The sequence below is a fragment of the Callorhinchus milii genome, unplaced genomic scaffold (assembly GCF_018977255.1).
Source record: "Callorhinchus milii isolate IMCB2004 unplaced genomic scaffold, IMCB_Cmil_1.0 Scaffold3, whole genome shotgun sequence".
In the NCBI taxonomy this organism is placed as follows: domain Eukaryota; kingdom Metazoa; phylum Chordata; class Chondrichthyes; order Chimaeriformes; family Callorhinchidae; genus Callorhinchus; species Callorhinchus milii.
The window spans coordinates 84,673,851-84,699,380 of record NW_024704744.1 but is presented as its reverse complement, the minus strand read 5'-3'; the positions used below and the strand labels follow the sequence as shown (position 1 = coordinate 84,699,380).

At 41.2% G+C, this 25,530-nt stretch overlaps 1 long non-coding RNA gene and 1 other non-coding gene across 2 annotated transcripts in view; both read right to left on the bottom strand.

Annotated features, from left to right (window-relative positions):
• Nucleotides 1-537: 537 nt before the first annotated feature.
• On the bottom strand, nt 538-611 carry trnaa-ggc. The gene has a single exon. It is a non-coding gene; the product is annotated as a tRNA-Ala (tRNA).
• Nucleotides 612-12,004: 11,393 nt separating this feature from the next.
• Nucleotides 12,005-25,530, bottom strand: part of LOC103177990 — a 28,383-nt gene continuing 14,857 nt past the window's right edge. Inside the window, exon 2 of the long non-coding RNA XR_487788.2 lies at nt 12,005-13,850. This is a non-coding gene — a long non-coding RNA (uncharacterized LOC103177990). The remainder of the gene's footprint in view (nt 13,851-25,530) is intronic.

Here is a 25,530-nt window from a genome sequence, read left to right as displayed (position 1 = left end):
TGTTTTACTGAAATTCTTTTGGATTCACACCCATAAATATGTTGTGTGGATTACAAGCGCATCACGTACAAGGAGTTAGCATTGCTGGTAATCTCTCAATCAGAGCGATTGGTCTTTCTACCTCCAAGCTTTTTGCCAAGTGTTGGCTCAGTCTGTTCCCCACTCCACTTTGTAGATCAATAAGAACTTATACAATATTTAAAGGCACTTTCAGTAATTATTGTGGTTAAATGTAATAATAATATTCCTCGCATTTGTTATAGCGTATATCACGTCTTTGAGACATCTCAAAGCACTTCACAGAACATACTGTAAAGTAAATTGACTGTATATTTTGTGGGAGAAATGCGACAGCCAATTGTGCACAGCAGTGTCCCACAAATAGTCGCGGATTGAGTGATTAAATTATTCTTTTTTTCTTTTTTTTGAAGGGATTATTAATCCCGGAAAAGCAATCTGCCAATCGACTATCAATCGAGTTCCTGCTTACTGCTAGGTAAACAGAGGCGTGTGGAGTAAGGAAACTTGTTCAACGTTTCGCCCTGCCCGGGAATCAAACCCAGGTCCTCTCGTTTGCCAGGCGAGTGCTCTAACCACTAAGCTACAGGACTCCACAAATGTAGTCAGTGTTCTTTTTAAAAGTGGGCACACATGATAGACATTTTATGGTGAATAGTCTATTTTTACAATACAACAATACAAATTTGCATTTATATACCGCCTTTCATGTCAGGAGGACATCCCAAAGTGCTATTTATTTGGAGGATTATTGACCACAATTCCAGAAGAATCTCTGCTATTTTGAAATAGTGTTGCCAGAACTTTAAAGATCATCCGAGGACAGGCAGATAGTTCTTTGGTTATGCATGCTATCCAGAACACTGCACCTTGGACAATGCAGCACTCCCTCCCCCCAGTCCTACACTGGTGTGTCAGGCTAGATCTGGAGCTCAAGTCCTGAAGTGGGGCTTGAATCCTCAAAGTTTTTGAAGCAGAGAAGAGTGCTACAAACTGAGCCAGGTTGACACCTGAGCCCAGCGGACACATACATCTGAACCGCACCACATCTGGTTACTGGAAGGACTCCCAGCAGTGTAGTGGTTAGTGCGCTCACCTCGCAAGCTAGAGGACCTGCATTCAATTGGTGGTTGCAAAACCTTAGGCAAGTTTCATTATTCCACACGCCTCTGTTTACCAAGCAGTAAGTAGAACTCGGTTGTTAGTCAATTGTTGGATTGCTTTCTGGGGTTAAGAATCCCTCCAAAAAATCCACAACTGTTTGTGGGACACTGCTGTGCACAATAGGCTGCCGCGCTTCACCCACAAAATACAGTCAATCCACTTTACAGCATATTCCGTGAAGCACTTTGGGGGTCTCAACAACGTGATAAGGCATTATATCAAATGCAAGGATTATTATTACTATTATTTGCACAATAACTTAATAAGCAATATCCAAATTAGACTACAATGAGAACAACAACTTGAGGAATGCAATGTCCCACGAACAGCTGTGAAGTGAGTGAACAATTGTACTAGGGCACTGTTGGCCAGAACATCAGAAGAGACTCCCTTCTCCTTTTGAATAGTGCCATAGGATCTTGCACTCCTACTTGTCCAGGCAGACGGGACCTTGGTTTAACGTCAGACTCTTGGGAATATTATTTAGACGGAGAAACCAACTACAAAGGACACTAGCAGCAGCTCAAATGGGAACCGGCATGAAGCCAGGATATGGGAAGGATGGTTTACTGGACACCAGTACCCAGCATTCATATGAAATGCATTTCACATTGAGCATTGGATTGTAGCCCAGTTTAGGACCCGCTGCGACAATTTCCCCTCCCTCCCCTCCTCTCTCCTCCTCTCTTTCCCCATTCACCCACCCTCTCACTCCCCCCCACCCCCACTAAATGCCATCGGCTTAAGTACAGCAATAAAAATACAAACCGAACTATTTACCTGTTGCTTTTCGGTGCAGATAGACAGCATGACTTGTAATTTAGCCAGTGTCAGAAAGGAAATAGAGAGATGGTATCTTTAACTGACCATGAGAACCAGATGACAAAACTATGCATGGTTAATGCCTGACCCAGACTATCTGGAGAACAGTCAACATTGTTTCAATTTATCTGTGAAACTTTTCTCTCTATATCAAAAGAAAGTGCAGAATATTTGGGATGATCGCTATCACCAGCTACGCCACAATAAGTTAAGACAATGAGGCTTTTTTGCTTTTCCTAAATTGCTTTTTCAGGCATTAATAGTCTCTCTCATTTTGATTCGAGAGAGATGGTTATCCTTACTTAACATGTTTTTCTAGAGCAATTTAAATCTAAAAATACTAAAGGAAATTTGGCAAACTGAGCAGGGCTGCTTTGCAGTCGGTGCCAATCTACGCACAGGTCCACTTTCACTCTCCAACGCCTCATTTAATTTCAGTCTCTGGGCTCTGTTAAAATTCTTCCCAAATCCCATACAAATGCCCTCATTGTTCCAGATTCCTTTCCTCTTACAGAGCAGACCTCTGATATCCTTACTTCTTTCCTGCTCTGTAGCTAAGTCAACCCACTCACCCATTCATATGTTAAATGTGCATAATGGTCTTCACATTAATTAACTAATTTCGGGCCTTTATGGCGATGTGGAGAGTTTTCAATCTCCCCTGTGTCTTTCAGACCAATTGAACCCTTTGGTGAATGGTCTGCATAATAGAAGTAAGAAAAAGTTAGCAGCCCCCAGTGTTCCACTCGGCTATTCCTTTCATGCTGCAGGAGGGGTAGGGCCAAAACATCATCAGCAATTCTAATGCATGGCAGCAGCGGATGGGAACCAACTCAGAGGAGCTGCAGATTAATTTGTGTCAGATGTTGTGGTGCCTGAAAAAAGTGTGGAGAAAGAGAGAGAGAGAGAGCGGGAGAGAGTTCAAGAGAGAAAAAAGAGTCCATTTATATCAACGTAACATTGCAGAAAGCATAGTCAGGAAGTTTCCTTCAGAGAATCTTTCTGGAATGTCGAAATTATTGCATGAACACCAAAAGTTTTGAAGTTTTGAACAAAATGCTTTGCTTTCTCTCTGCTCCCCCTCCGAAAAATGAAAGGTTAATAGGCTGACATATTTTATGAGCTAATATGAATGAAATGGCTCCCTTGATAAACAATAATTTCAGATATTCTTCCATAAAAGTCTGGATGAGAAACGTGGGCATTGACCAGAAGCTGATTTACAATGTAGACTTTGCCATTTTATTTTATAACGTCAAATGGCATGCAGTGTTCTTGTGTGTGTTTTTTTGGGGAGAGGAGTGGAATGCACCCTACCTTTTAAATATTGCCCCACAATAACTTAATTCAACAAAGGGTCATAATGTCACAGGAAGCATAAAGTTATTAATTCAAGTATCAGATACCACTAATGCAAAACACCTGCATCATGTCCAAAAACCTATTAAAATAAAAAAATTAAAAAAGGAGGTGTCTTGACAGATGTCTAAGTGATCAAATATAATCCTTGTCCAAGCACAGAACTTCAATTTACCATTTTCACTCATTCCAATCGTATGGAAATCCTGAGCCAAGTGCAATGCTGTTTTGGCCATCCGTTATGCCTTGCACTGTCATTTATAATGGTTTATATCTCCCAATTTACTTTGCAACTGTAACATTACTGCTCTACGTGGTGTTTTTCAAATGTTTGGTTAGATCATAGATATTTTCCCAATGAATAATAAAGCATTTTTGATGCTGGGAAAGATACTTAAGGCGTGTTAATTGGGAAAAGACCGTGTGTGTGTGTGTGTGTGGGTTTGGGTGGGGTGGTGGGGGGAATTCTCTATCCCTCATTGTTTGATGACCTTGGTGGACAAACATATCTTATTGTGTGCCCCTGGGTAAGCCGCAGAATTTCATCCCTGACTTTCCCGTATTTCACATAGTGTAAGTGTCACAGTGCAATACAATACAATTTACATTTATATAGTGCCTTTCACGTTGAGAAGCGTTTCACCCGAGCTGGGGGTAAGAGCTGAAGAGAGTGGGGAGGGGAAAGGTGACCGAAAACATGGTCAAAGAGATAAGTCTTGAGGGAGACTTTGAACGTGGGGAGGGAGGAGGCACGTCCGAGAGACTCAGAATGGAGTTCCAAAGAGTGGGGGGGAAATGGCTGAAAGTCCACCCATCAAAGCCAGTGATTGAACTGATTGAAGGAACTGGCCAGGTCAGTAGGTTTGTAATCATAGTGAAGCTATGCCAATTTTCAATTTCTTTCCACAGAGAAGCCATTCAAGACATCTCTTTGACCATGCTTTTAGTCATCTTTCCCCTCCCACCCACTCCCAGGCTCGGGTGCCCAGTCAACAATGTCAAGCACTTTGGGACGTCCTCCCGAAGTAAAAGGTGCTATATAAATGTAAATTTGTATTGTAGCGTATTGTAATTGTGGTACTGTTCTCATGCATTCCATCCATGCTGAAGCCAAGCTTCCCAAACTGAAACTACGGCTGTGAAGGAAGGAAGACAAAAAATGCTGGATATGCACAGGAAAAAGGAGGTTAATGTCTCGGGTGTGACCATATATCAGAACAGAAGTTTCGACATAGGCTCGGAACAAAGGCTTTATTCTCCTGCCATTTGCCCCACTGCTTGTTCCTCATTCCTTCCATCCCACTACCAATGGCTGAGCCTTCAGCCACCTTGCTCCCCACTCTCTAGAACATCTCTCCCCAAATCCCTTCACCGTGTGCCTTCTCCCCCAGCCTTCAAAAGCCTCTTAAAAAATATCTCTCTTTCATCATGCTTTTGCTCAATTTTCTCCTTTCAACCCTGCTCACTCATACCATTTGGGAAGAAGCCCTTTCAGTCATTCAGCTAATGTAACAGGAGCTGGATAAGGCTGTGTTTTTCAGGCACTGACTGACTGACTGATATGCATCTCCAGCTTTTTCTGTTTTTATTTCAGATTCCTAGCAGTTGCGTTCCTTTCCTTTTGGCCACACCTGATGTCCAAGTCTTGCCTCAGCTATCATATCCTGTTACCCATTCATAAAAACAACAACAACCTACACCCTTCACACATAGTGTCTCGGAGCACTTAACAGTGACAGAACTTGATGCCAAGCCAAGGAGAAAAGGGACGTGACTTTAGGCATGGTCAAAGAGGGAGGTCTTCAGATACGATGTCAAGACAGACAAGGAGGGGTCAAAGCAGAGAGTTCCAGAGTTACAGGGCATGGTACATGCATGTGTGGAGGGGGCCTCTAACCTCACATATGCCCACTAAATATACAATCAATTCACTTTATAGTATATTTTTTGAAGCGCTTTGAGATGTCTCGAAGACGTTATAAGGTTCTATATCAATGCAAGGATTATTATTATTATCATTTAAAGTATTTTAAACTCCAATCCCATAGTAGCCATGACGTGACTGATTTTAGACTGTTATATATGGTAGCCATCTTGTGCATAGGCTTCCAATTTATGAGGAATTTGGGCAATAAAAATGGTCAGCAGCATTTGGACTGAAAACTGCGTTCATTTTCTGAAAATAGTAGAGTTTAAAAGGTTTGCGTGGTTGTGCTGATATTCCTGATGGTGTAAAAACTGGGGGAAAATAAACTGTTCAAAATAAATTCAGCTGCTGCGCTTAAAATGTGTGCTGCTGTCTCTCAAAAAAGGTTGAAACAAGACCCTGTTTATCAGTGCTTTGTAAGGAGAGCGCGAGGTACTCATAAGTACATTAATCCATGAAAGTTTCAGGGCTTCATGGCCGTAAATAGAATGAATTGCATTCTCTGTTCCTCACATTCTGATAGCTGTGGCTGCCTGAGACTGTTTTTGAAACTTTTTTTCTGAGGCTCTTTATTCACCAAGTTGTGGGAAAACGGTGGGCGAGGAATGGGGTCTGCGTCACTGAATTTTATTGGGTGGATTAAAAACTGGGAGTAAGAAACCTGTCCGGTAGCTACTTGCATTCAAACGCCCGACAATAAGGAAACAAAACAGTCACAGTCACAGACTGACGCACACAGACGAACACTCACACACTCGCACACACACAGAAAGATTCATGGGCTAGCACTGTGTAAAGCGAAAAGACAGAGACAAGGGGTAGTTTGGAATTTAGCATCAGTCGCTGTGCTTTTTGCTCCTCTTTTCCTGTGTCTGTCCTGCTTGCTTGCCCCGAAGAGTTGCTTCGGTCTCCCAGAGAGGAGACAATGGTTGCTTTGGATAAAGAGTGAAAGCCTTAGAAGAGCGTACAGATTAAGGACTGGATAGAAGGCATTGTGTAAAGCCCATGCCCATTACTCATCCACTGGCATGGGGCTCTCTTCCTTTTGTCTGGTGAGATGATAAACTTTCGAGGCCTTTCGTGGAACAGAAGGCCTTTCACAGCTTCCAGAACTGTGCCATGCTGATCATGTGAAAGTATTGTAAACACCCTCCCCCTCACCCACTGTCAGCTGTCTGGAAAGCAAGCCCTGAGATTTAGTATGAAAGTGAAAAGGAAGATTTTTTTTATTCTCTATCACTGCATTGTCTTTTTTTTAAGCGTTCTGTTTTGTTGGATTGCCCGAACCTATTATCATTTAAAAGATCATAGTCAGATAATATTCTTCTCAGATAATCTCTCCTCCCCTCCCCCCTCCCAACCTCAAAGTTTCATACAATTTGCAATTGACCCTTTAACCCATTGGAGCCACAGGATTTCCAAGGTTGAAAGCGTAGCCACCGCAGCATCTTCTCAGAGAATAATAATCCTTGCATTTGATATAGTGCCTTTCATATAGGGAGGATGCCTTAAAGTGCTTCACAAGATACAATTGTGAACTGTAGTGACTGTGTATTGCTAGGTGAACACTTTGTTCATAACAATGTCCCACAAACAACCAGGTAGTCATTCAGTTTTAAACTCAGCACTTAAATAAATAGTTAAATAAATACTTGACTACTATTTTAAAAAAAACTGCAGAGAGATGATAATAATAATAAAATAATAATAATCCTTGCATTTGATATAGCGTTTTTCACATACTGTAAGTGTAGTGACTGTATATTTTGTAGGTTAACGCAGCAGTCAATCTGCTCATAGCAATATCCCACAAACACCCATGAAGTGAATGAATGATCGTGTCTAAGGTATTGTTAGCCAGGACTCCCTTGACTTTCCAAGTTGTGCTATGGGATCTTTGACGTCCACCTGAGATATCTAAAGATTTTGAAAGCAAAGATAACTCTTTGTAAATATCTTATTCAAGCAATGCCTGGATGACAACCATGACTTTCCGATCAATCCCTTTGATAGAATACTTGTATTTGCTTTTTTTGATGAGTTACTGGTTTATCAAGAGAACTGTGCTTTTTGCCTCATAAATTTCTTTGCCACATTATAATGCATTCACTGGATAGAATTCTGTGGGGTTCAGATTCTGTTCAGCAGAACAAATCCATAAAAGATTTTCCACACAAGTGGAAAGCATGTGCTATTTAATGTCTCACTCTTTAGAAAAAAGGCAGGTAATAAAGATTTGGTTTTATTGGGGATAGGATTAAATCTGTTGCTACAATTCAAACCAGGAGGTTTGGGAATAAAAACATTATATAAAGCTGGAGGTCAAAAGGAGTCCTGATGACTTTTCCCTTTTTTCTGGGGATATTTTCTGTTCAGATAGAGAGAAACTGTACAGTAATTTATGGGGAGAAATCTTTGGCATTTCTAATGCATTCAATGTGATGATTATTGAATATTGAATACAATGTAAATTTCACTAAAAATCTTATGTATATCGTATATGAGTGAACGCAAGCTGTGGAATGAGAAAATAACCAAATTCAAATTGAATGCCAGAGAAATTGTTTTCGAGCAATGTTATGGAATGTACAGAATATATATGCAACCTGTTTTGGTGCTTGTCTGATCAATGGTAAATGTATTGATTTTGGTGGCTAAGTGTGCCTGATTCTCAGCTTGTTGCGATATTCACCAACCGAGGCAAAATCAGTTGCAAAAGTGTCTGGTTCCTATTCAGTGTTAAATCCTTTGGCCAAATTCCCTGTCCCTTATAACCTCTGCAAAATAAAACAGCACTGGGAGCAGAGTCATCCCACTCAGCTCCTGTTAACCCTGCAAGCCAAAGCCTTAATGGGTAGGGTAACAACAACAACAACAACTTGGATTTATATACTGCCCTCCACGCCAGACGGCGTCTCAGAGTGCTAGAGTAGTCCTAGCTGGACAAGCAGCGGGAAAGCTTGCCGGACAGCAATATCAATGGCAAGCCATGCAGTTTTAGCAGGTTAGACTCTAGCAGTACCCCAACACACACTCTAAGGTACCCAAGCCTTGGCTCTTGCCAATCTGCATCTAATAAGCCATGACCCGCTCTGCCTTCCCTCACCTCTGTAACATCGGCTGACTCCGCCACAACCTCACCCCTCAGGCCGCTGGAACTCTTGTTCATGCCTTCATCACCTCCAGGTTCAACTATGCAAACACCCTACTTGTCAGCCTTCCCAACTCCTCCCTCCACAAGCTGCAAATAATCCAGAACTCTGCAGCCCGTGTCCTCTCCCGCACCAAACTCCGTGACCCCATCTCCCCAATTCTCGCCCGACTCCATTGGCTCCCTATCCTTCAGAGGATCCAGTTCAAGATCCTGGTCCTCATATACAAAGCCCTCCAAGACCTCACCCCATCCTACCTCTGCGACCTCCTAACCCCCTACCAACCCGCCCACTTCCTCCGCTCAGCCAGCTCCGGCCTGCTCCACGTTTCCCAACCCACCCGCCCCACCATTGGTGGGAGAGCCTTCACCCACTCTGCCCCCAACCTCTGGAATTTCATCCCCCAATCACTCCGCCTCGCACCCTCCTTAGCCTCCTTCAAATCCCATCTCAAAACCCTCCTCTTTGACCATGCCATCGGCCTCCCCCCTTCCCTTCCCTTCTCCCCCCTTTACCCCAGCTCGGGACTGAAATGCTGTACACTGTCCAGCGCCTTGGGATGTCCTCCCGACATGAAAGGCGCTATACAAATGTAATCTTGTTGTTCTTGTTGTTGTAATACTTTCTGGAATTAGGTAAGCAACAACAACAACAACAAGATTACATTTGTATAGCGCCTTACACGTCGGGAGGATGTCCCTCAGGATGTGTCCCTCCAGGGATAGAGTGCGCATTCCATTCCAACAATCTATCTCTGGGATTTCCATGTGTGGGTGGGATGCATGGAAATCTCAGCTTGGTTTGGATACTCTTTAAGCACGGCGATGGGTTTCCGCACATGTCAGACACCTGGCTGACCAAAAAAAAGCAAATAATTGCTTGTGTGAGTCTTGTTCATACACGTGCTTATATATAACCTCTACTTAAAAGGCTTTGTGCATTGAGACTTAACATTCTGAAGTTTTGTAAACTAGATGTGCAGAGTGAATTCTGGTAGCAGAATGGTAACAACCATATTTGTTTCAGTTCAAACTATAATCTAGTCCATGTGGAAAAATTAATCTAATATTCTGCTGGGTAGATGTATTGATGTGAAGAAGCCATAATTTTCAAATGCCCAACTGAAGGGCAAGTCTCAATTAATGTGTGAGATGAATGTCTATCGCTGCCTACAGCTCAATTTTATTTTTAAAATCCATGTGTGTTTGGTAAGTCATTTCACTTTTCACAAAGAGAAAATTTGGAGGAGGAAAACTTTGCATTGCATCAGAAATAACATCTGTTTCTGATAGACACACTTTCAATAAGAAATAAATAATCTGTGCCTTTCACGTCAGGAGGACATCTCAAAGCATTTTACAGGATTTCACTTTATAATGTAGTGACCATATATTTTGCAGGTGAATTTACCCTAAACAGCCATGAAGTAAAAGATCAATTTAATCAACTTTTTGCACAGCGACCTGTTGAGAGCAGCTTGTAACAAGCTGGTTGTACCAAGATAGCACAGCTGCTCCTTTAAAAGGGTCTTATTCCTGTATTCCACAAACATTTGAACCTCCATAACTCTCCTTCAGCATTCAGATAGAACAAATACTTAACATGATAAAATAATGCACATGTCCTTGGCTGATCCGGTAAGTGTATAATCTGCTGTGCACACACATCAATATTGTTTTAGCTGGAATTAAGGGCATCATCACGGCCTGGACCATAGTTGCAGGTATGTTGCTTAGATTGGTTTAATCTTTTTCCTGACACTTTAATTTTCATCTCACTGTTAGGTGAGGTCTAACACTGACAACATGTTGACTTGTAAATAGCCATAAAGGTCGGATCTCAATGCATTCAAGGCTGCTAAACTAGATCGTATACATTGACTGTTACATTGACTGTGACATAAAAATCTGGGTTGATTTGAGGCTGAAAAGCCCTCAGCTACAGCACTTCTGTCTACAAATATACAGTCACTCCACTTGACAGCAATTACCTCCGAGGTCCTTTTGTGATTGGAAGACAGCAAGGGGGCTGTTCGGAAGGATGAGATCAAATGGGCCAAAGGATCTTCTTCATCCAAGCTTTACTTGTGATCTTGTGGAGGAATTATAACAAATACAAGGTTGATTATTGTTATTATAATTATACAGCACTTAAAATAAAAGTTGTAATTGAATTTCCCTGTTCTGTAGGTTTCCCTAGATTGGATGATTCTATGATGCTTTGATATTTGGAAATGTGACCACTGATGTAATGGCATTGGAAATTCCAATCATAGTCACTCCACATTACAGTAAATCCTGTAAAGTGCTTTGAGGTGTCCTCCTGACGTGAAAAGCACTCTATCAAATGCAATGATTATTGTTCATTTTGGAAAAAATCTTTCAATGGGAAAATAAAGAGAGGATAGAGTAAAAGCCCTGGTGCCTCTTAATGGGTGCTGGTGCAGAGTATGAATTTGTGGTTAAATTTTCATGTTAATTAAAGCTGGCGTTAATGATTCTCACTTATTACACTTCTTGCTATAGCGAATCGCCAAAATTGCTCTTTTTATTGCTCTATAGTTCTATAGAATAAATATTTGATTTTCACTGTGCTCTTGCCCCGACGTCCCCTTCATCCACGCCCCCCCCCCCCCCCATAGGTTACTATCTCCTTCAAAGTATTAAATTAAATGAAAACGGATGACTCTCATTTTATCTCTTGAAATCCAATTAATATCTGATGGGCAGCACACATGGACAAAAGCGAGTCGCATAAACCATGCGCTACAGTGGGAGTTTCCTTCTCACATCTTCCAGATGACATGAAATCTCTGAAGAGCGTCCTGAACATCTGGAAGATATACTTAGCAGTATCTGGCAATGCTGTGCATCAGTAAATCTTCCTTCCGCTTCCTGCCATTTCAATGTATTCGCCAACAGCAATAGTGCTCAATGCAAAAAAAGGGGAATTCACAGAGAAAAGCAAAACAAGTGTTGATGAAATAATCTGAACTAATCTTTGGTGAATATCAGATTGGTATCAGGGAGGAAGAGGGAGGGGCGAGTGTGGCTGTACCTCCAACATAAATTGCTGAGATAATTTCCACCTTTGATGTGCATAGGTTTTTATCGGCTTGGTCCAGTTGGTAGAACTCTCACCTCTAAGTCTGAAGGTTGTGAGTTCAAGTCCCTAGTTGGTACCTGAGCTCACAATCAGACTATCGCTCTAATGCGGGAACATTACCTTGATGGCGGTGCTGCCATTCAGATGAGATTGTAAACAGAGGTTTCCTGTCTGCCTGTTCAGATGGATAGATACTAAAGAGAAACCGTTTTTAGGTTTCTTCTGGTGTATAGACTAATAATCCTCTAGATTAAATGTTTATTTACTTTTTGGCTCTTTGGGGGCTCCTGATTTATTCAAACTGGCTACTGCATTTACTATGAAAACAGTCACTACATTTGACAACACTTTGAGATGTTTTGACATGACAAAACACTATAAAAGTCAAGTTATTTCTTTCTTCTGTATAATTGCAATGGAATGAACTGCATGAACATTTGGATTCGACACACCATCATTGGATTCAATCCTTGGTGAAAGTTTATTGTGTGAATGCGATTTCCCATTATAAAACCATTGCTAATAGTTGCAGCAACTGTATAATACTGTGATATTATTTTCAATATAGGACTGGCAAAACTGAATAGTACATACATTGGGTAGGGTTGAGAACAAATTGTTTTTTTTAAAAATGTACAACAGTCAAGTGACCAACTGGTCTTGGCAGATTTAGAAACAGAAATGTCAGCGCCGTACACTTTGAAAGATTTTCCATACCTCCTGCTCCTTGGAGAAACGTTTGCTTTGCCAATGGGCTGAGGTGCAACACTTACTCACCACCTCAGCCTCCGCAGTCCATGTGAAGTGTTTACTGAGTTACTCCCAGGGCGGATGTGAATAAGTTCCAATTGTGCAAAAGGGAAATTTTACAGTAAGATATGGGAAAGAGAAGTCAGGAATCCAGGTAGGTGTTTGAGAGGATACTGGCGCTTGTGGGATTTGCTGAAACTGGAGGATTTACACAGTGTGACACTGTACAGTCGATCTCCTGTAGTACTTATGTTTTACAGGCTGTTCTGGCTCACACATTTCTTGATGTTGGATTTGACTATCACAGTTCCTAGTTTAAAACAAATGCAGATAGCAACAACATGCATTTATATAGTTCCCTTCACGAGTGGCATCTTGGAGCACATAAACAACCACCGTTATCACCTTTCAGCAAATGCACGGACGCTTTTATGTCCATGGACCCAGCAAAACCTGACTACACCGTTGCTGCCACCATCTTACATAATAATATTTGCACTTGGTATTGTGCCTGTAACATCGAAAAAGGTTTCACAAATAATTGCTCTGAATTGTTGTGGCTGCATCTGTAGACAAATGTGACAACCAAGTTGTCACAGCAAGGTCTCATACAGCCACAAAATGAATGACCGATTTATTTGGTGGATTGTTCACTGATAGCCGGGGGGGAGAAGCTTCCTTCTTTTCTCCAATAGTGTCACAGTATTATTAACGTCCAACTGAAACAATACCTCAGTACCTCAGTTTAATGTCTCATTCAACGGATGGCATCCCTGATAATGCATCCCCCACCAGTACTGCACTAGTTCAACCAGGACTATGAGCTCAAGTCCCAATGTGGTGCTTGAAACCACAAACTTCCCACCAAGAAGCAAGAATGAGGCTAGCTGACAAATGGCTCAGCTCATAACACTCTTGATCTAAGCTGAATAAACTTTATTACTCGCCCGTTCAGCAAAGTTTAGTTCTATAGTCTTGCTCCATGTTCAAACCTACAATTGTTGGCAAAAATCACTGTTGGTGGCAAATGGTTTGCACAAAGCATTGTGTTCTACAGTTTGACTGATTGAGCTTCTATGTGGCATTATAGTGATCCTTGACAGGACCCTTTGCGGAGGCACTGCTTTAGCATCTGTTTTTAACTGTGCCAGCAGCAGTGTTGTGCAACAACCCTAAATCATGAAACGCAGTGAAGTGTGACAAACGAAATGAGTTTTACTGAGCCGCACGGACCAGAGGTTGCAGATTCGATTCCTGGTCTGTGCTGAATTAGCCGACCTCAGTCAGGGCAGAAGTTGAGAGCTACAGTGGGCATAAAAGCACTTGGACTCAGGAGGGAATAATATCAGTCAGGATCCCCGCTCCTAATTGACATCCAGAGGATCACTGGTGTGATCTGTGCTTGAGGGGATGCCAAGTGAGGTCTTGTCTGTGATTTGTTCCATGGCTAAGTAGTCAGCTGGCACTCCCAGACCAGGCTCTCACAAGAAGTCACTTTGGTTCTGGAGATCTCCCACTGTTACCTGGGAACAATATCCAACATTAGGCAGCATCTTCAGGAAAACAAGAAAGAAAAATCAGCGGGGAATTTATTTTATAAACTGCACTCAGGATTTCGCGTGACAAGACATGAAATAATTCTGAAATTGGCGCAGTCCAAATAAAATTGCTTTGCACTTCTGTTTTCTCTCCCAACATGTGTCCGACACAATAATGCAGACCATATTCGAGAATTAACCTTGAATGTTATCTGCTTAGCCACAAGTATTGACTATTCGAATCATGTTTGCGATGTTTGATAACTAGGCCAGGATATTGGACTCATTTAAAAATGGCTTGATAATGTAATGGAAAGGTCGATCTTGTGATCCTTCCTGAATACCCACCCTGCCAGCTTCGCACAGTGACTGCAAGTTTGGCCAGTGATGGTGATGTAGAGCAGGTGGTGGAATCAGAAACATTGCACTGTGTGTAATGAAGGGCAGGGAATCTGGCCGCCAAATATGGTAATAATACCAGCAGGAGAAAAAACAACCATTGAAAGTCCAGTCACGGCATTAATTGGAGTTGTTATTGCAAAAAACACGTACATGTGTTCAGCACACATGGCTAAATCAGTCAAGTTGCACAGAGTATTATGTATGTAGTTGCATAGATAGGCATCTGAATCTATTTATATCCAAACAATTTGAAAAAACATTTATTACATACCAGCTTTTTTTTGTGGTTATGCGAATTGAGCAATTTTGAAGGGATTCAGTCCAAAGCCACCATACTGGTTGCATTACATTCCTGTACGTGGAGCTAGTTAAGGGTTTTCAGATTGTTGTCTGGATGACATCTTCATTGTGTTATGTGGATGAGCATTCTGTTTCTCATGGTTTCAATGTTCGTGGTGTGAATACATTTGCAAATTCGGATAGAATGAATTTAAAAGGGATTGTTTTCACTCAGAAAATTGTTACTCAGTGGTTGGACCATTCAGCTCACAAGAATGAGGACCTGGGTTTGATTCCCAGCAGGGTGAAACCTTAGGTAAGTTTCCTTACTCCACATGCCTCGCTGTTTGAGCCGTCCTCCTGATTTAAAAGGCACTATATCAGATGCAGGGTTTATTATTATTACTTACAGCACTGACTGGCCAACTTCCTGCATATAGCGCACAGGAAGGGACACCAGCAGCACTTCCTGCACAGAGCAGTGACATTATCAATGGCTATTTCTCATTGTGCCCCATTATAATGTGGGATCTGATTTTATGGATTTAAACAGCTGCAGTATTACAGGGTCCAACTATAAAACTGCAAGTCTTTGTTATTGCTGTGCTGGTGTGAATATAATAATAATAATAATCCTTGCATTTGATATAGCGCTTTTCACGTCGGGAGGACGTCCCAAAGCGCTTCACAGAACACACTGTAAAGTGAATTGACTGTATATTTGTGGGCGAACGCGGCAGCCAATTGCGCACAGCAATGTCCCACAAACAGTCTTAGATTGAAAATGACCAATTTATTATTGTTTTTGGTTTTGGAGGGATTATTATTAGGCGTGTGGAGTAAGGAAACTTGCCCAAGGTTTCGCCCTCTGCCTGGAATTGAACTCAGGTCTCTCACTTGCAAAGCGAGTGCTCTAACCACTGAGCTACAGGACTCCAAATCATCTTCCAAAGCACGTACGTGTGTGTGTGTGTGTGTGTGAGTGAGTGGGTGATGGTGTGGGGGGTGGGTAGATTCAGATGTTATTCCAAATTTGTCGCTAAGGATTGGTTCTCAGGACACATCTTATCCCCAATGAAAACTATCACATCTCACACCATATTTTTCACCCTCTTACATTTAACTGAAATAACGATGAGGTGATGACAAGCTTAAGTTTTCAAAGGCTACGAGTTGCAGGTGGAAGAGAAGACTCAGGGAGGTCAGAAATGTCACAGCCCACAGGACCTGGTAAAATTGAGTTACACTTGGAGATTTCATACGCTGACTAAACACTAGAAATTAACTTGTAGCATATTTCAATCCTTCGCTTAATTATTTTAGTCAGATCCTCTCCCTAGTAATTATGGTAGTGGGTGTTTTTGTCAATGACCAGCATTTCTTGTAAATTCACTGACAGCAGCATACCAGTAAATGGCCTGTGTGTGTGTCTTAACCACCAGTACTACTGTCACTGTCAGCAATAAATGTGCATAGCATTATGAGTGGTTAATCCAGCAGTAAGGGGTCCTACATCATAAAGATCCTATTCTTTAAAGCTATTCATCTTGCGGACTACAAAGAGATCAGAAACTTGCAATATCAAAGAAAAACAGCTGCTGCTAAACTTAGACACAGTATTTATTACCAATTACCAACATTATGAAATGGATATGATAAATAAATCCAGAAATGCTTCAGTGAATTAAAGGGGTGTTGTCTTTAGGAAACGAAAATCAATTTTCAAAATCTTTGTTTTGTCTATTTTGAAGTTAGAACTGTATCTCATAGCTGATGCTCCAGGTCACTACAGTACCATCCTCTTCCTGGTAGATGAGAGCAGAGGAATAGACCCAGAATCCCTGGAAGCCAGTCAGGTGCCTGGGCTCTCGGTGGTTGAATGGCAGGCACTGTTTGGACATCCTCCCGATGTGAAAGGTGCCACACAAATGTATTGTATTGTATAAAAAACAAAAAAAGGAAAACAAATGAAGTGCTGGAATAATACTGTATGTGATATGTAATATGTTTCAATTACAAAATACAATACAATACAAAATTATATTTGTAAAGGGCTTTTCACATCAGGAAGACATCCCAAGGCACTGAACAGCCAAGGATTAGGACCGTGCAGGAGCGAAATGGGTTGGGATCAGGGAGGGTGGAGGGCAGAGAGGGTAGGAGGGTGGTCGAAGGCACGGTCAAAGAGGAGGGTCTTGAGGTGTGCCTTGAAGGAGGCAAGGGAGTGAGCGAGGCAAAGGGAATTTGGGACGGATTTCCAGAGGGTGGGGGCAGAGAGGCTGAAGGACTGACCACCGATGGTAGGGTGGGCCAGGCGAGGGACATGGAGCAGGCCGGGGCCTGCTGAGCGGAGGGAGTGGACATGTTGATAAGGGGTTAGCAGGTCAGAAAGGAGGAGGGGCAAAGCCATGGAAGGCCTTGAAGGTGAGGATGAGGACTTTGAACTCGATCCTCTGAGGGATGGGGAACCAGTGGAGCCGGGCGAGGGTGGGAGTGATGGGGTCACAGAGCCTGGTGCGGGAGAGGACACAAATTGCAGAGACAATGCTGTAAAAGAAGCTGCAATAAAAACATTGCAAGTCATCTTTACAGACATTTATCTGGAATCCTTGCCATTTCCTCAAATGTTATGTAAGGTGCACAGAGGTTTGGCTTTAATGTTGACATATCTGAGCATCTAGAGGGCAGAAGTTCCACCTGGGTCCAACTTTACTCTTTTAGCATTTCATAGTGTGCAGAATTTTGCAACTCATTGAATTCAGTGTTAACTTTCAAGTCGGTTTTCTGAAATAAAAATAATAATCCTTGCATTTGAAATAGCTCCTTATCATGTTGTTGAGACGTCTCAATATGCTTCATAGGATTTTATTGTGAAATATAATGATTGTGTATAGGTGAATGAAACAGCCAATGTGCACACAGCAATATCCCTAAACAGCCATGAATTGAGTGCGGGGGAGGGGGGAGGGTAGATTATTTAATCAGGGTACCAGTAAAAACTCCCTTCTCGTAAAAGAAACTTAAAAAAAACAGAATGAAAGCTGTATTTACAAATGTGTCAAACCATGGACACTCAAAAATGCTAAACAAATAATATAAATCTACTTCCTCCTGGACCATCTACGAGGTCCACTATGATGAACTGTTGACTGCTGACAGATATCATCAAAATTCTTCTGGAAATGGTGTTACTCACTGTGCTACCCGTAAGAAAGCAAGGCATTGGCACATTGTACTGCCCAGCTGCCCAAAGGCAACAATATTTTCCACAAGACACTTGGAGCCTTTTCATGTGTCCGAAATTCTCAGCAGTGACTGATTCTGCACTAACATTACCAAGTTGTAAGATAGGAACATAAGAATAGGAGTAAGCCAGTCAGCCCCTCTAGTCTGTTCCGCCTTGCTATTAGATCATGGCTGATCTATACCTCAATTCCATTTACTGCCTTTGCTCCATATCCCTTGATACCCTTACCTAACAAAACCCAGATGATGAACTCCAGTACCCTTTAATGTTGTGTCTCTGGAATCCCAGGAGAATCCAATATAAGAGAGAAGCCCCTGGACATCTGGAGACCAACAACAGCACATGACATTCTACCATCATTGAATGGCTTGACCTCAGCCACCCTTCCTGGTAACCTTTTCTAGTCATTAATTAACCTCTATGTAAAGAAATACTTTCTGATGTCTGTCCTGAAATTGCCATTTGCAAAGCATGAACTTGGTCTTTTTCAGCTGCCTTGGCATGTCTGAAAATATTATTCTGTGTTTGCTTTTTCAATCCTATTTAATATCTTATATACCTCTAGAAGATCCCATCTCAGAAGTCTCCTTTCCAGGCTGAAGAACCCTAGCTAGTCTAATCGTTGCTCACAGCTCATTCCTCTAACACTGAGTGGAGTTGAGCAAAATGACTTGTTCTGGTGCAGTTGCCACGTTTGTACAGTTCTCTGTGCTGGTATGACACATTTCCAGACTCCTGACTCCCATTAATGGAATCAGAGTTCTCCTCCACTCCAGATAAGGAATTATACCTTTACATGCACTGCCAGTGTCTGCTGGAATCCTGCCTGTACTTTAATTGAATTAGGAAAGGAAAAGAAAATGCATCGGTACAATTGCAATGGAGTCAAAAAAGCACCTTGGGATGTAAAGTGCGTGTACAATAGGTCTGTAATCCTATATGTTACATGCACTCAGAAGGTGCCGGCTCCAATCAGATCTCAGGACAGAGAAAAAATTAAGAAATACTGCAAGTTCGACACAATTCTCAGCCCTTGTATTCCTTTAATTTTAACCTTAAAATTCTAATCTATGCTGGCGTCATTGTGTTGTGGATGTGAAGAAAGCCTTGGAGTAAAGTCATTTTTATACCATTTAGAATCCCAACATTACCATATCTAAAAGTATCTTATTGCCCAAAATACTTAATAAATTAGTGATAAAAGTAATATATAGTGTTTTTTCAGCATTAATGGCATGTTTCCTCATTATTCACTTTTGTTCACAGCTTAAATGTACTTTGCTCCTCTCCCCTCCCCTTCCCCCCTCTTATGTTCTCCCCATCTTCATCACCCCACTGGGAAGGAGCTTTCTGCTGTGTTTTGAACACAATGCACAGGGAATCCAGTGAAAGACAGCCAGACCAACAGCACAAATACTTTCTTTCACGGTCTACAATCTGAAATGAAAGGAACAGATGAAACTTGGCGTTGTCATGGCAGCTGCATTTTTTTATATCTTCCCTGATTGGCATGCGCAATAAATAAGAACAACGTAAATCTTCTAACTGCAGCTCTTATGTAAGCCAAGTCTTCCTTCAGCCCCTCAAAATAGCTTTGCTCTATTTGAAACAAGGAAAACAAGAGCCTGGACTTTCTGAGAACTATGAATAACTCTGGACAAGAGATCGGAGGGAAGATTCCAGAAAGCCTCACAGTAACTCTTGCCTTAAATATTCCACACGTACTTTATATTCCTTCTCCAGAGTCTCTTTCACAAACCAATTCTAAATCGCAGGTTGTTTGCTATCTCAAATCTTACTTTCCTGCCCTTTGTAATACCATTTCCCTCCCACTCCCCACCTCACCTTTCCTATCCCATCTCTCTATTCAAATTGCACAAAGTCAGACTCCACCACTGTTAAGTGCTCCGGGTCGCTATCCGGCATGGAGGGCATTATATAAAGGCAAATTGTTGTTGTTGTGGACGTGATATTAGAGGTGTTCCCTGCACAGAGCAGAATAAACAGTGTGTAGGAAGTAACACCCATGATGACATGACTCCCCTGAAAATCAGTCATTTTCGTGATTCTAAAACAATAAAAACGTTTTAAAAAATTGATTAACTTTTGGCTCAATTTGGTGACAATCGGAAAACCCAATAAATACTCATTTTTACTGATTAAAATTGGAATCTGCCAAGCCTGCATATTGCTGGCCTGTGACCTTCTCAGGTCGGAAAGTAATATTTGAGAGAAGAAATAACACATGATTTAAAACTGGGTTGTGAAAGAAGAGACTGCAAACAGAACATAAACGAAGTGCAGAATTTTCCATGTCTCTACTCCGGGAAATGTCTTACTTAGTTTGCCATTACTAAGATGAGTATCACACCCCGTGAACCAGTGTCAAATCATTCCATGGGGCAGCATGACAGCCACATGCAATGCTTAGTATGTTTATACAATATTCCGTAATTGAGGAATTCCACCATTAAGAAATATCACAAATTGACTTTTAGGCAATCCAACTTTCTGTATGGGGCAGCCATTCTGCCCTGGCTCTCAGGAACTCCATCCTGACTTTCTGCCTCCTCTCCAATTTGAAAGCCCACCTCAGAATGACCTCTTTTGCTCTTTGACCAAGCTTTCGGTCACCTTTCCCCACCTGGTTCAAATGCTCAGTCAGCTGCGTAAAATGCTCTTTGACATGTTCTCCCGATGTGAAAGGTGCTGTATTGTATGGATTCCTATTTGAAGTTAGACCACAACATCTCTTTATCTATGTACATATGGTATCTATTGCCTATCTGCCTTCAGTTTTAGTCCATCATTATCATTAGGGAGAGTGCTTCTAACTAGAAGCTGCATTAAAAAACTTCTACTTACTGCCATTGATTGAGTTAAACCAAGTTTACCCCAAAGCTGGCCTGAACGATTCTCCCAAGTGCACTGCTTTTCTCATTTACAATGAGTTGAGGTAAACTTTATGGCGTTTCACAATGTGTTCTTTGTATTCATTAATGCGGTGCAAACTTTATCCCCTTGCTTTATTTTCCTATTTTTAATGATAGTGTTTGAAATGATATGGTTTGGNAAAAACTATACCTGAAAGGTGCCATTTTTGTTTAAAGAAAACATGATGAATCATATATAGAAAGGGAGTTGTGGCAGCTGCTGTTGATTTGGGGATTTGCTCACTGATTTTTGCAAGATGTGATTTGCTTTTGCCAGGCTGAATTGATTTGAGAGCTGGCAGACCTGTGATATGTTTTTTTTGCGCTGTATAACTCAGCAAAAACTCCAACTGAAACTATTATTTTTTGCCTCACATTTAAGCATTTAAATTACAGCGCAGGTGACGAAAAAAGAAAAGTTGAGAATTTTTCCCAAAACACAGGAGGCAAAATAACAGCTGGGGCTGTTTTCAACTAAAATTCCTGTGTCCTAAGGTACATTTCTTCAACAGCAAATTGGTCTGTTAATTGCTCTCAGGCGGGGGTGGGGGGGGGGGGAGGGGGGAAGATTGGAGGGCAGAGAAGAGACTATGAAATATTGGAAAGGAAAATAAAAGTCTGTTGTTTTTTTGTGCAAAGAGGAGCCACATTCTCACATCAGTTCTGAAAAGGCTCCTCAAAAGCCTAGGCTGAAGCTGCCTACATCTTAGGGTTCAAGAGGTTACTTGTAGTTCCTCCTGCACTCAGCGAGTGAAAAGGCATTCAAAGCATTTTCAACACTGCGGCGATATTGAATTGGAGCGATCCTTAATTCCAATGCAGAAAGGCCTGTGGGAAGCTGCTCTCTGCACAGGAGGGTGATGGGGAGCCTCAATTATTAATCAGTGATGGAAAAAAAACAGGCCCTGTTGGTGCAATTTAAAGATAGGCCCGTCTGTTTCATGCCGCTTCAGTTGGCCTGGATAAAAAAAAGTGTCTGAGTGAATAGTGTTCCTCGCTGTGTCTTTGTGCCTTTATGGTCACCGCCGGTCACAAAAGGTGTTATGTAACAACTGACTATCAAAAACATTTAGCTGGAAGAAAGAAATTAACAGTTTCATCCCATAGGAACCAAAAGGTTTTCCTTCCCCCTCCCCTGCCTTTCCTCTCCGCAAAGTTTTATTTTAAGCCTTTTTAACTTCCAAGTATGAATCAGCAAATAAATTTGTCAATCCCTTCATTTGTTTGCACAGAAACTCCAGTGTATTTGCTTTCCCAACCACACTGGCCTCTCTGCCTGGGCGAAAGGTTGCGTTCTGGCTCCTTCACCAGTCAGACAAGGTTTTCTTTCCACACAAACCATTTCAACTCGTTAAAACACATAATAAACGTTGCCGTGTGGAGCACTAAAACCAACATTTGCAGAGTTACACAGCAAATGGTATCATTATCCCTCCCCCTCCATAAAAGTTAAATCCACTTCCTTCCAAGCTGTGTAAGTAAAAATCAGAGATAAGGTTTTACAGAAAATCTCCTCTGTAGTGTTGCTTTTCTTTGGGCACTAAATAATAAAATGCCTTTGTCTATTCAGCTGCAAAAAGGCAGTGACGAGCTATCAATGATAGGGAAATTTAGCAAGTGATATTGTGTATTAGTCTAATAATGCTTGCATTTGATGTATCTACTTTTCATGCTGAAACATCACAAAGGACTTCAAGCAATGAGTTAATTTGAAGTGTAGTGACTTGTTACATAGACAGAGAAAACAGATAATCTCTGCCAGCAATATCCCACAAAGAGCAATGGGATGAATGGACAATCAACTTGTTTCTCTGTTGAGGTTGGATAAGGGAGGTACACGTAATATAATGTAGGACACATAATGCTCATCACTATAACAGTTTCATGGGATTTTTAACATATAACAATATTCCTCACATTTGATATAGCACCTTATCATGTCATTATCAACATCGGGAAGTGCTTCTAAACTTGTACTGTGAAGTGTAGTAACTGTATCGGGGTTTCCATGGAATAGAATGAAGACATACAGTTTTTCGGCAAATGAAAGCACTGCCAAGCAGCCTGTTTGATCCATCATTGAGATTTGAAGATAAACAGGTGTCAGCCGGGCTCAGTTTGGAGCACTCTCATCTCTGAGTCACAAGTTTTAGGATTCAGGCTCCATGTTAGGACTTTGAACTAACTAACAGATGAGGCTGACGTTCCATTGCAATGGTGGAGCAGATGGGAGGTGCCATCCTTCAGATGAGACATTAAACCAATTCAGCTTAAACCTGTTCAAGTAGACATTAAAGATCCCACGGTACTATTTTAAGAGAGAAGGGAGTTTGTCCCAGTGTCCCGGCCAATAAACCCCCAGTTTAAAAAAAATGGTCATTTACTTCATGACTGTTTTGTGCAAATTAGCTAACACCTTGACCTACAAAGACACAGTCACTATACTTTACAGTGAATCCCTTTGAAGTGACCTCTTGATGGGAAAGGCATTTTTTCAAATGTCAGGATTATTTTTAGTTTTGTTTTATTATTCGGTGGTTCAGTCAGCTCAGCCTCTTATCGAAAGCAGTGATGGCATTCCGATTATTTTAACTGGTGCACTTTATGAGGGAATAAAACTGGATTTATGTGATAGTTTAAAATAAGTCCATTATCAACAAACATGTGGTAAAGTTCAAATTCCTAAATCGACACCTTCACTTTTCCCACTGGAATGGTGTAGCTCCCTTCATTTCACATGGATTGTTCAGCTGAACAGAGTCCTGGGCTGAAGAGGTTATTATGAGGTCAGTGGCTATTACTGCGCCTTTCTTTAAGTCCACTTAGAATGGAATCTGAAATAAAACTGGATAACGTTGATAATCAACAGCAAGTTAATCAGCACTTGACAGAGAATTGGTACACATTAGACAGGACTTTTATATCAGAACTGGAGCTAGTATTATTACTACTATTATTATTATTACTATTATTATTGTTATTATTATTTAAGTTGGAAATGTATTTATTGTGACATAAGCGGTTGATTGTTATAATGATCCTTGCATTTAATGAAGTGCCTATAACATAGAAACATCTCAAAGAGCTTCACAGGGAATTGCTGCTTAGGCAAACAAGGCAGCCAACTTGCACACAGCAAGGTCCCGCAAACAGCTAATTGATCTGAAGGATTGTTGGGTCAGGATACTGATCAATGCAGTAAAATTAACGTATAAAAATTGTAATTGATATCGTGTATTATCACATTAACAAAACATTATTTATTTATTGTAGGCAAATGGAGTAGCCAATTTACGCACAGCAATGTACCCACAAACAGTCATGATGTGAATGAACAATTTTATCTAGGCCAAGACACCAGGAGAAACTCCCCTCTCTTTTTGAATAGTATTATAGGATCTTTAACATTTATCTACCTGAACAGGCAGATGAGAGCTCAGTTAATATCTCACCCAAAGGATAGTAATGTTTACAATGCATTGCTCCTTCAGCCCTGCACCAAAGTCCCAAAGTGGGGTTTGAACACTACCTACTGGCTCAAGAAACAAGAGTAGCAGTCACTGAACTAAACTGACACACAACATTGTGACACCCAATTATATAGAAATAGATTAACAGCTGGTGTAATAATAATAATTCTTGTATTTGATATAGTGCCTTATTACGTCTTCAAGATGTCTCAAAGCGCTTACAGAATATACTGTAAAGTGAATTGGCTGTATATTTTGTGTGTAACTTGTCAATAAAAATATTCTTTCTATCACTTGACACTACTGTATTGCTACTTGATTGAATAATAATAATAATAATTCTTGCATTTAATATAATGCCTTATCACATCCTCGTGATGTCTCAAAGCACTTCGCAGAATACACTGTAAAGTGAATTGTCTGTATACTTTGTGCGTAAAACGCAGAGGCCAATTGCAGACAGCAGTGTCCCACAAACAGTCATGGATTGGGTGACCAATTTTTTTTTAAGGAATTATTATCCCCGGAAAGCGATCTGCCAATCGACTAACAACCAGGTTACTACTTATTGCTAGGTAAACAAAGGCATGTGGAGTAATGAAACTCGCCCAATATTTCACCCTGCCAGGATTCAAACCCAGGTCTCTCGTTTGCGAGGCAAGTTCTCTAACCACTGAGTTACCGGACTCCAATATTATAATCTTAGATTTAATAATCCTGCATTGTAATGCTGATAAATCGGTATTGAGCATTGGGAAGGTTAAGATTGCCTTTGTTAGAATATACGATACAATCACCACTAACAAATCTTGAACTAGAAAACATCCAAAGTGAAGACAGTTTTATTTTACTCTCTCTCTTTTGGGATGTGGGCAATGCTGACAGTTTTTGCCAGTATTTATTGCCCATCCTTGGTTATCCTGAGAGATAGTGGAGGGTCTGCCTTTAGTCTCTGCAATCTCTCTGCTCCCACATCTTCTTCAGAGGTTGAAAGAAAAAAAGTTTTTATAAAACCTGATCACACTGAAACACCTCAACGCACTTTATAGTAATTATAATAATAATAATCCTTGCATTTGATATAGCGCTTTTCACGTCTTCGAGACATCTCAAAGCACTTCACAGAATAGACTGTAAAGTGAACTGACTGTATATTTGTGGGCGAAACGTGGCAGCCAATTGTGCACAGCAGTGTCCCACAAACAGTCATAGATGGAAGTGACCAATTTTTATTATTGTTTTTTTTGAAGGATTATTAACATGCATGTGGAGTAAGGAAACTTGCCCAAGGTTTCGCCCTGCCGGGAATCAAACCCAGGTCTCTCGCTTGTGAGGCGAGTGCTCTAACCACTGAGCTACAGGTC